At 38.1% G+C, this 12,513-nt stretch overlaps 1 long non-coding RNA gene across 2 annotated transcripts; it reads right to left on the bottom strand.

Annotated features, from left to right (window-relative positions):
• Nucleotides 1–6,385: 6,385 nt before the first annotated feature.
• LOC137089766 (uncharacterized) lies at nucleotides 6,386–11,545 on the bottom strand. Of its 2 annotated transcripts, none has more exons than XR_010907784.1 (4): nucleotides 11,518–11,545; nucleotides 10,718–10,798; nucleotides 9,762–9,886; nucleotides 6,386–6,998 (listed from the first exon to the last, which is right to left on the bottom strand). It is a non-coding gene; the product is annotated as an uncharacterized lncRNA (long non-coding RNA). The 2 variants fall into 2 exon arrangements; XR_010907785.1 differs by lacking the exon at nucleotides 11,518–11,545 and adding an exon at nucleotides 10,885–10,979.
• Between the last annotated feature and the right edge of the window lie 968 nt (nucleotides 11,546–12,513).

Genomic DNA, 12,513 nt, shown 5'->3' with positions numbered 1-12,513 from the left:
TAAATTTACCCGAATTTTCATCAACAGAAAAAAATACTGGGATAAGGCTTCTCTTGATTCTGCCCTGCTTCAGAGCGGTCAATGCTAAAAATGCTAAAGCCCGCCCACATGTTGACGTGATTGACTTCAAGGTAGTTTGTGACGTCAGGAACACCAGCGATTTCAAACCTTATTTTTGAGACTGTCTTTTGGTTTCAAAAAGTAAATACTAGTGATTTGCCGTTCATGAACAATTTGTTCATTTTTATCAAATCTTTAATATGACTCGAGAACAACGGGTTGTTTTAGAGAGTGATTCGTTTATTTTGTGTTGACCGCAGATGCACAACATCTCATATGTTCTGTACAGGAAACAACATTATTAGTTCACCTCTTGACTCTTCGGGTTCGAGTCATTCGTTCATCAAGTCCCCGCCCCATAGGCAAGGCTATGAAGTCTGTACCAGAAACAGAAATTATTCGTTCTCTTGGGTCTTCAGGCCCGTCTCGTTCTTGTGTCACGTGATGTGACAGCCATGGTGGATACAGAAATTAGTTCATTCACAACCTTCCTCACAAACAAGTGCAAAGTTTTTGTTTGTTTAGTTCAGTTTTTTAGCTAGTATAATAATTGATTTTCCTATGAATATTGGACACATTGGGTTGGTCAGAAAGGATAGCCATAATAAAAGTTTGTTGCCCATATCTTCTGATGATTTTACTATAATAAATATATTGCAACATCCAGTAAATAATACGACTGTAATGTTGTATATGTTGTGAGTCACTGAATCAGGAAGCGGTCATGTGACAAAAGAACGAGACTCAGAGTCAGACCTGAAGACTCGAGAGATGAACTAATCATTTCTGTTTCTCAGCCTATGGGGACTTGGATGAAGGACTCGAACGAGAGGACTCAAGAGGTGGACTAATCTTTTTTGTTTCCGGTGACTAGCCTTGCCTATATGGGGCTGGGACTTGATGAACGAACGACTGGAACCCGAGACTCGAGAGATGGAATAATCTTTTCTTTTTCCGGACGCATGTAATACATATGAGTCTGTCACGGCCAGATCAGACAGCTAACGGCTCGAACCAGAAGTCACGAGAGCTGTACTGATCTTTCTGGGGAACAGACGTGATTAAATGTGAAGTGACTCAAGAAAGAACAATTTGGATCGGGAAGTGAGGCAAGCAAAGCAACTAATTAATAATTTCTTTCTCAAAGTTTGGCCATGACTGCATTATAGTTCTTATAGTTTATTTTTTTATTCCAAAAGTACTAAATTTGTTGAAAAATGCAAGGTAACATTTTAATTAGATTCTGCTTAAATGAACAAATCGTTCATTTTGCTGAACGAGATTCAAGTAAAATGATCCAAACTTCCCACTACTGGTAAATACTCAGCAATTGTCACTTATTGAGCAGTAGGCTAGCTGGAGCTATTTACCTCCAGTCTTTGTGCTAAGCTAGGCTAGCAGTGGGTGCGTCAGACAGAGTGATGGCATGCACAGAGATGAGAAAGGTATGTATGGACTTTTCTAACAAAGGGGAATGTGGTGAATAAGCTAACGTCCCAAATAGTCGGCGTGTTCCTTTAAATTATTAATTTATGCCTAAATATACCCAGTCACAAAAAACATTAAAGCTATCTCATATATCACTTTTTCCTTTTAACACAACAAAAATGGACAGTACGTGAGCCCTTTACTAATTTTTGCCTCCATTAACATAATTGTTTTTACATAATCAAATGTACAGACAAACTTTGTAAATGTAAATACAAACTCACTTGTGTATACTGTCAGATACTGTCACGTGGCATAACCTCATCATCTGCACAGAGAAACTGCTTCTCAAAATACACACATAAAAATGTAAAGACAGAGGATTGTGAAGATATTTCACTGGAACTTGGTATATTAGTGTGTTGAGCTAACAACAACAAATTTGGTACTGTTTAGAACCCTTTTTCTTAAGAGTGTTTCTTTTATATACCCTCTTCCTCCTGCTTTGCCTGGTCGCTGTGTGATTATGGTGTTTCTATTTGCAGGCATGACTTCTCCGTGTGGATAATCAACTTCATGGCGAGGACAAACAACTCATATCCTGATTTCTAACATAACCGGGGATGCTTGTTTGTTTTATAAGGCTATCATCATTATTACTATTTGCTCATACTTGGACTCTAGATTTGGCCCCTAAATATTTACAAGAACACTGGGAAATTTGTCTTTCCTTCATTCATTTTAATGAAAGGAACCCAGTATGATAAGCCTGTTTAATGGCATGTCGAGTCACAGGGACACCAACTTATTCTCATTATCAGAATAAATGAACACAAGCTGGCTGTGCGACCGAAGATGAGGTGAGGCTCAACTTAAACCTGTTGTGTTTGGGTCATTTTGACACAGAGAGGATTTTATTTTCCCCGGAAATATTAAAGTAAAATAAGTAAAATATGTAAAATAAGTCTCTGATGTCCCCAGAGTGTATGTGAAGTTTGAGCTCAAAATACCCCACAGATCGTTTTTTATAGCATTCATCTACATTCAAAAATGCTCCATTTTTGAGTGTGTCCCTTTAAATGCAAATTACTTGCTGCTTGTGGGGTGGAGCTTCAAGAGCTGGAGTTAGCATCTCTGATTACTTCACGCAGACACGCACTGAAAATGCCAGAAACTATTCAGCCTTTTATGTTCAAACTGGAGTCAGACTGTGGTAGAGAGACTCAAGGAAAGGTGACAACACGTAGAGTGAGATGTTTAAGAATGGTTAGTGGATGAATTTATGTAGCTGATGGGGAGTTTACTATCTTCAAGTCATCGATTAGCATATTCTGTCATGATAATCTATAAATCGCTTGTGTGGGAACTGTTGTAAGATGCACTGAGCCATATTTGCTCTGTACCAAGTTTCACCATGCCTAATATGATCTAGCTCACTGCAGTGTGAACAAGCGTCACATAGCAGCCGTCAAGCGAACGCACATTTCAACACACTCAACTGTATCTAATATGATAAAACAGAGCTGTGTTACACCCATAGACTGTAAAAAAAAATGCATGTAGTGTCCGTGACGTCACCCATAGGATTCCAATAAGCCGTTCTGAAGCTAAAAGTAGGGGCGAGCTGGCTGTTGCCATCTTCCGAGCGAGTCATCGCGTGTCACTCCCGGGTAACAGAAAATGGGCAAAAAAGCGGGATGTGGGCGGAGCTTAGGTGTCGCAATGACTATAGACAATGACTATCTGGGGGTGGGGGGTACATTATACACACCAGTGGCAGCCAATGTTGGGAGGTTTATTATAAAGCATTAAGTTTCAGGTGCAGTAAATGTTTTACAAATGTAATTTTTTTTATGCGAGCATTTATGTCCTCGTTCCAATCAATGCATTTAATCACCTGCAGCCACAGGTACCGCCGGTTCTTCTGAAACGGCCGTGATCCTGTCGGAATCCTATAAAACTTAAGCCCATTGGTGTGGAATAGCGATTAGTGCAGCCGCAACAGCCAGACATTTTGATGCCTGGAAACCGTTTTGATTAACTTTCGGAGTTACTAACACGTTAGAACCACTAGGGAACAACACCACTTCTGTTGCCAAACTGCGCGCGCAACTCTTTGATCACGTGGGCTGTAAAAGAGTCTATAGACAGCGGATAAATGGCTATCCACCTGTCACTCAAAGTAACCAGGCCCTTAGTTATGCAGAAATTTAAGGCTTTATATAACGTAAACGAATGAGTTATAAAATAATTCCCCCCCCCCCCCCCCCCCCCCCCAGAGTTGTCATGAAGGTCAAAATTAGGGTGTTTTCACACTTGGTCCTTTTCAGGGGTCTGAGCGCGGTTCGCGTGATTTTTGGCCCATATGTGAACACTCCTAACGATCTCAGACCCCTTTAAAGCGAACCGAGCCGAGACCATCACGGGAGGTGGTCTGGGTACGGTTCGATCTCATCTTATGTTACGGTTCGCTAAAAACAGTCTGAACACAAACTGCTCTGGGCTTACTTGATTTTTTCTGTTCTTGAATTCCAATGTAGTTTGGTCATCAGATGCCTCCGTACAAATCGGCTGTTCATCGCGGCTGATTCTTCTGACAAATCTCTACAAATTATTCGTTCACAACATACACTTGTTTATTGCAATTTCAACCGCTTCCGAACTGAGTGAGAGAGACGCGGCTGCGCGCCAGTTTAAAATGGTGTTACGAGCACACACACCTAGCGCATGCAGAAGCAGCTGTCACAGCGCGTGAAATAAACTGAATCTTTAGCGTCTTATTGCATTTATTTTAAAGCGTCAAAAACACACAAGTTTCACATAAACAGGTGGTTTTGTCTTAAATGAATGTAAACATCTGCATTAGCCTAATAAAAGAATCAGTGGAGAATATGCAGAATATGCAGTTCTTCATACAGTGAAGAATGCAGTTTTATTTTTTCATGTGATTATTCCATGTCTTTCTTGAATGCTGCTTTTAGGCATATCTATACTTTACCTGGGAAATTGAAAGCAGTTTATTTAATTTGCATCTTTCTTTTATTTTTTTATTGTGTTGTTTATTTTTTGTATGCTGATGTTATCATTGCCTTCTGCAATAAAATAAACATGAATCAAGGAAAACAATTCAAATGTTAGTTGAAAAGAAGGACGTGTTATATAGCTAGTGCAAGAATATATAGTATTACATATTTATATATATATATATATATATAGGCCTATATATATATATGTTTTTGTTTTTTTTGTTTTTTTAAAGATAAACTACTTAATACAACAGCATTTGTACTGTCATAAAGTAATAATAATCTTTACAAACAAATATCTTGAGTTACTGAGGAACAAACAATGTAAGTGAATGGGATCAAATGTTGAACGCCATAGGGTCAGCCATCAAAAACTGAACTGGACTAGATCCAAAAAGCAACAGTCTGAACACAAAGGGGTCTGAGACCACATTCCTACTAAAGGGGACCAAAAATGATCTGAGTCCTCTTTCAGAGACAGGGACAGTGTGAACGTAAAGAGAACTGGGTCCTTTTTCACTTGGTTCACTTCTTGGTCCACATAAAGGAGTCTGAGTTCGGTTCTTTTAAAGAGGACCCAAGTGTGAAAACACCCTTAGCCGTATAGGCCAAAACCACTATTTGTTCCAGGGTGTAAATGTGGGAATTTTAACATGGGGCTCAATGAGAACTGCTCCCTTCTGGAGCCTGTTTACACTGAAGAATTGCAGTTTACATTACTTCAGTATTGGCTTCAAGAGAGATTGTGGGAGGTTGCCGCTTGGTTACCCCACATACTGAGTTTCATAAGTGATAGTATAACATAAGCGATTTGCAAGCATTTTTGGTACACTGTAAAAGGGTTGCTGTAAATTTTACAGTAACTTACTGGCAGCTGGATGCCAGTAAGTTACTGTAAAAGTGTTTACAGTATCACTACTGTAATTTAATTTACAGTAATAATAAGGTATACTGTAATGACATTTACAGTATAAATACTGTATTTTTATTTACAGTATGAGTACTGTATTTCATTTACAGTACAAGTACCATATTTTTATTTACAGTATTATAATTGATTTCCTATTACAGAATTATAATTTTTTTACGATTTTAAATTAGCTTAATTTACTTTAAACAAAATATAATTAATTTTAATCTACATGTCGTAAGGTTGCAATAAAGTTGATGAAACAGATCTAATCACAGCAGTCAGTTTTATTTAACACAGAATTCAGCATACACAGAAAACAAAGAAACAAAACAACCAAACCAAACAGAGTTTAAAAAGACAAACCATGAAATTAACAACAGGTGTGGCAGCACTGTAAACAGTTTTTTACCCCAAAAAATGCACGAGTCCTCATGAACATTTGTCATTAAAATATGCTGTTTTGTTTAACTGTTTAACATTTACTTTAAAAAGTATATCTTACAAATGTGTTTGAATTCATCTTGTGTATTTAAAGGGATAGTTCACCCAAAAATGAAAATGTGACGTTTATCTGCTTACCCCCAGTGCATCCAACATGTTGGTGTGTTTGTTTCTTCAGTAGAACACAAATCAAGATTTTTAACTCAACCGTTGATGTGTGTAGGTCATATAATCATGTGAGTGGGTAACAAGTCTATTACTTCCGGTAAGGTCAAAATACACGCTCTGGCTTGTATATCCCATTTCCAGAGTGTGTATTTTGACCTTACCGGAAGTGAAGTGTGTTCCAAGCTGTTGGATATAGCGTTGTATTCGATGTAACAAAAAATTATACAAATATGGCTCGATTTCTCACACAAACTGATCGTTTTGTGTCTTAATATATCAATGTTTTGTGATGAGCCACAGGGCTCTTTGTGCATGTTTTCTAAGCATGTTTTTTTTTTTTTTTTTTGCTCTGATAGAATTGTTTACCCATTCAAAAGAAAAGATAAAGTGAAAAGTGAAAGATAAAGATAGAAATGCGCAAAGGAAACAAAAACCTTACAAAAATGATATACGATCCGCCTAATCCTGGCCATAATCACAGAGATGCTGATTCGCACGGGACTAATATTATCACAGGACCTCGGTGTTCGGTGAAAGATGGTAGGTAATTTGCGGGGGAATTTTTACTTTACAAATTACAGACATAGCCGATTTGCACGGGATTAAGATCACAGACATTCTCTGCAATTATTACAAACCACCAGAGGTCCACAGATAATACTAGTCCCGTGCGAATGGGGATAAAGACACCTACATGTTGGATGCACTGGAGGTAAGCAGATAAACATCAAATTTTCATTTTTGGGTGAACTAACCCTTTAACAAGGCTAAAAATGTAAACATACTGAAAAGCAGAACAAGCCTTCAATAATTTTGCCAATCGAAGTCAACAAGCTCTGATGAAAGATGCCACAAGGGGATTTAGGATGGCGATTTTTCTCTGGACCCTTTTTCCAGATGTCTGGCTGATCTGTGATTTTGATTGCCATTTGGTGCCATCAGGGTTTATTCTCAGAATGAACCTGCAAGCACAAGAGAAAAAAAAAACATTTATCAAACCACTGCTTTCCCAACAGTTATAACATGGTGATGTATGCTCTTTGATGTTAATAAAAGCAATATGTACTATATTAATAAAGAACAGTGTAGACAGATTATAATGGAAATTTGTGAGATTGCAATTAAAGGGTTAGTTCACCCAAAAATGAAAATGATTTCATTAATTACTCACCTTCATGTCATTGGACACCTGTAAGACCTTTGTTCATCTTCAGAACACAAATGAAGATATTTTTGTTGAAAGCTGATGGGTGAGAAAGGCTTCAGAAAGGCCTCCATTGGCATTCAGTACATTCCCACTCACAAGACCCATAAAGGCACTAAACACATCGACACAAAGTCCATCTAACTACAGGGACTGTACAATCATTTGATGAAGTGACGAGAATAGTTTTTGTGCGCAAAAAAAGTCAAAATAACTACTTTATCCACCAAGTAACTGACATTAACTCGACACATGCGCGAGAATATGACGCAGATTCGCCGTTCGATACATGACCCAGAAGAGGAGCGCCGCTTTCGCGTTATTTCACGTCTGAGACCTAAACGGAAGACAATAACTTGGCAGATAGTCATTATTTTGATTTTTTTTTTTGCGCACAAAAACTATTCACGTCGCTTCATCAAATGATTGTACAGCCACTGTAGTGAGATGGACTTTGTATCGATGTGTTTAGTGCCTTTATGGGCCTTGTGAGTGGGAATGTAGTGAATGCCAATGGAGGCCTATCTGAAGCCTTTCTCAGCCATCAGCTTTCAACGAAAATCTCTTCATTTGTGTTCCGAAGATGAACAAAGGTGTTACAGGTTTCCAATGACATGAGGGTGAGTAATTAATGAAATCATTTTCATTTTTGGATGAACCCTTTAAAACGAGGGGCACATTTTTAGTGATTATAAAGAGACATCACTTTGCGTGCTTTCTGCCATGCCAACTCAAACATCCAGTAGCCTAAGCTTACATTTTCTGTTAAAGTTAACAGTGGTTTGTGAATGAAGATAATTTTTAGGGGAATACTTATGTGATTCAGTAGATTGACCGGTAGGGGACATGTTTGGACATGTTTGGTTCACTTAGTTTTGTCGTGGCCACAACATATAAACTCGTGGGAACGTGATATGTTGTTGCTACGAGATATTATTTTGTGGGAATGTCCTATTAAGTCATGGGAACGTGATAATTAATCGTGGCCACGAGATCATTTTGTTGAGTTAACGACATGTCGTGGCCTTGACTTCATATTTTGAGAGAACAACATCTATTTATCGTGGCCACAAGTTATGTTTAGGGAACCACACCGGTCAGTATATCCTACTTAACCACAGAAGTCGGAGATAGAGATGACTGATGAAACATCATTTTACTCTGCATTAGGAATGGCATATACAGATATAGAGCAGTCTCTGGCATTAAGACATGGTTACGTTATTAAGTGAAAGACACTAAAGTTCGCATTCTAAAGTTGAATGGGCTTTTTCATTGGAAATTTGCTGGCTTGAATGAACCAGAAGCATCGCGCCAAAGGAGCGCGCACAGTGTGTTAAAGGGTTAGTTTACCCAAAAAGGAAAATTATGTCATTAATTAATTACTCTAATGTCGTTCGACACCTGTAAGACCCCCTTTCATCTTCAGACACAGATGAAGATATTAGTGTTGAAATCCGATGGCTCAGAAAGGCCTTCATTGACACCAATGTCATCTCCTATCTCAAGACCCATAAAGGCACTAAAGACGTCGCTACAAAGCCCATCTCACTACAGCGGCTCTACAATCACTTTATGAAGAGACCAGAAGAGTTTTAGTGTGCAATAAACTAAATAACGACTTATATAGTGATAGGCCGATTTCAAAACAAAGCTTTGACTGGTTATAAATCAGCGTATTGATTAATGATTTAGATCGCGTGTCAATCTGCCAAATTGCTGAAATCACGTGACATTGGCGATCCAAATCATGAATCAATATGCTGATTCATAATGCCCATCACTATACAAGTCGTTATTTAATATTTTTTTGGCGCACAAAAACTATACTTGTCGCTTCATAAAGTGATTGTAGAGGCGCTGTAGTGAGATGGGCTTTGTAACGACGTCTTTAGTGCCTTTATGGGTCTTGAGAGAGGAAATGACATTGGTGTCAATGAAGGCCTTTCTGAGCCATCAGATTTCAACAAAAATATCTTCATTTGTGTTCTGAAGATGAAAGCGGGTCTTACAGGTGTCGAACGACATTAGAGTAATTAATTAATGTCAGAATTTTCATTTTTGTGTAAACCAACCCGTTAACACGCTGTGCGCGCTCCTTTGGTGCGATGCTTCTGGTTCATTCATGGGGAGGCAGTGGCTCAGTGGTTCATGTAGGTTGTCTACAAACTGAAAGGTTGGTGGTTCGATCCCCGGTTCCACCTGACCAAGTGTCGAAGTGTCCATGAGCAAGACACCTAACCCCAGCTGCTCCCGACGAGCTGGATGGCGCCTTACATGGCTGACATCACCGTCGGTGTATGAATGGGTGAATGCGAGGCAAAATGTAAAGCGCTTTGGATGGCCATAGGGTCTGTTAAAAGCGCTATATAAATGCAGTCCATTTACCATTCATTCAAGCCAGCAAATGTCCAATGAAAAAGCCCATTCAACTTAAGAATGCGCTTCAGTGTCTTTCACTTAATAACGTAACTTTATTTTAAAGGGTTAGTTCACCCAAAAATGAAAATGTGATGTTTACCTGCTTACCCCCTGTGCATCCAACATGTAGGTGTGTCTGTTTCTTCAGGAGAACACAAATGAAGATTTTTTTACTCCAACCGTTGCTGTGTGCCAGTCATATAATGGTGTGAATGGGTAACAAGTCTATGAGAGCAAAACATACAAAAAAAACAAAAAAACATGCTTAGACAACATGCACAAAAACCCTGCTGCTCCTGACGACACATTGATGTCTTAAGACACGCAGCGATTGGTTTCTGTGAGAAACACAACAGTATTTGTTATTTTTTTACATCATATCCTGACGAGTCTCATCAAGTTTTCCAATCGGCTGTGACTTCCATCTGATAAGGTCAAACTAATGAGGATCGCGTCATTTTAACCTTATCAGATGGAAGTAATAGACGATGGGAAAACTTGATATGACTCGTCAGGATATGAGGTAAAAAAATAACAAATAGTTTTTTGTTTCTCACAGAAACCGATTGTTTTGTGTCTTAAGAAATTGATAATAATCAGAAATGTTTCTTGAGCAGTAAGCCATCTAAATTACAAAGATTTCTGAAGGATCAAGTGACACTGAAAACTGCAGTAATGATAACAGGAATACATTACATTTAAAAATATATTTTAAAAGAAATCAGTTATTTTAAATTGCAATAATATTTCAAAATATTACTGTTTCTGATCAAATAAATACAGCCTTAAAGCTTTAGGATAAGTGCTTGTGATGTACAGCCTGGTTGGATTGGCTGCTGCCTAAATAAAACATAATCTAACAATTTATTTACAAAATATTAATCTCCAACATGCGTTCACAAGAGGGTGTAAAATCTGCAATGCATTCGCACAGACAACTTTCAGTGTTTGCACACAAACTGCACAACCATCTTGACTGTTGCTTTTTTAAACTGTATCTTAACGATATAAGTTTAACGTTTTAAAAGAGTCAAATAATCACCAGCTTCTGCTTACCAGTTTCCTCAGAAGACTGTAACCGCCAGAAAAACACTCCAAGACACCTCCCATGTTCCAAATGGCGGTTTTAACAGCAAACTTTAAACAAAAACAACAGATTCAGTTCGAAATGCTGTTAGTCATTAGTCAATGAAAAATATTAGTCAATGAAAAACGATTACAACCTCGAACACCGGACGCAAAGCTCGGCACGGCGCCGCTGAAATTCGAACAGTGTAACTTAACAACACACCGGTGGCGGCATTCGGTGCCTGTCCGCGGCCACTCTGGGAGTTGATCAAAATCCTGCCGTTCCACGGAGCGCCATTTCAAGGTTTTATATTAAATTTATATTTTATTTCCTTCAAATCGCCAATGTACATAACTTACGTTACTGATTTCACCCTGTGCTGCAAGATACACACATCGTGCAGCTCTTCTGTCAGAAGAAGATTTAAATCTGAGCTTTGCGTCCGGTGTGCAACCGTCTCTTTTTTCTTTCGGTGTTTTAAGGTAGTTTGCTGCCCCTGCTTAGCTAATTTAAATGAGGTAGATGAACATTAAAATAGCTTTTTTTCTATTTCACTAACTATTAGTCAATGAAAACCTTTATTCACCCCGTTGAAGTAACAAAAATCACAAGGACGACCGTATGTTAACCACCCGCCTTGACAAACATGCAGAAAAAAGTCTCTTGACAGAAATTTGCTAAACTCACTCAATTTGCAGCACTGGTTCATGTTAGGTTGTTGATAATAAGTGAATGAGTTTGAAAATATCTCAGTTTTAAATAAAATCAAGACAGAAATAATACTAACCTTTATGTTGAGTCTTTCCTCATTTGCCCCCACCAACCGAAAAAAAAAAAAAAACTTGAAAAGAAGTCTCCATTGTCATTGGTCAGTTTTTTGCGGGCATTGTCGCTACTGTAAATCGATTTACAGTAGAGAATAATTACAGTAGTAAACATATATTGTCCCATAATCCTTTGCTATTAACAGTATTATACTGTTAGTACATTTAACAGTATTATACTGTACATATTACAGTAAAATACTGTTCAAATTACAAAAATCCGTTACAGTGTAACACTTTATTTTGTGTCCTTGTTACATGTTACATGTAGTTCTACCAGAAAGACTCAGAGAGCAAGATAACATAACAGTGACATTTATTTATTAACAGACCAGCAGAGGAAGGCAAAATATTGTATGATAAGGTTCTTGGGTGAAGGCCCCGTCCGTAGCTCACATTCAGAGGGTAATGGCTTCTGCTTTTCCTGGCAGAAGATGAAGGCAGGGGCACAGCCGATCATTGAATCGTTGTGGTTTGCTATTGGTGGATCTCATGTGCGTGACAGGTTGTCCCGCCCTCGTCTTCAGAGAAGAGATGTCGCTTCAAGAGGGAGGCGAACTTATTCAGATTAAAGATTATGAGGCACATGAATTTAAAACTAATGATCTGCACAAATAAATTATTTATAAGAGACACTGCAATAGTTCATAAAATTAAAAAAAATCAAGAATTGTCCGTTTTGATTCCATGGCTGGTCATTATTTTCTCTTATAATGACCCAGGTCATTATTTTCTCTCATTTATATATCACATTCGTGCAAATAATGAAGTATTAGTCAGTATTTTGTGAAAGTAGTCTATAAATACATATATTTATTTTTTCCGGAAACTTGGGAGACTCATTTATCAGCTTTGTGTGTAAAATTCCTGCATGGGGAAAAATAAAAACAGACACAAATGAGACAATAGCTGACATACAGTAAAAGTATAGCGCTATAAAGTTAACGTGGCATATAATT

This window comes from Pseudorasbora parva, chromosome 9 (genome assembly GCF_024679245.1).
Source record: "Pseudorasbora parva isolate DD20220531a chromosome 9, ASM2467924v1, whole genome shotgun sequence".
NCBI lineage: Eukaryota > Metazoa > Chordata > Actinopteri > Cypriniformes > Gobionidae > Pseudorasbora > Pseudorasbora parva.
This window is presented reverse-complemented; position numbering and strand designations above follow the sequence as displayed.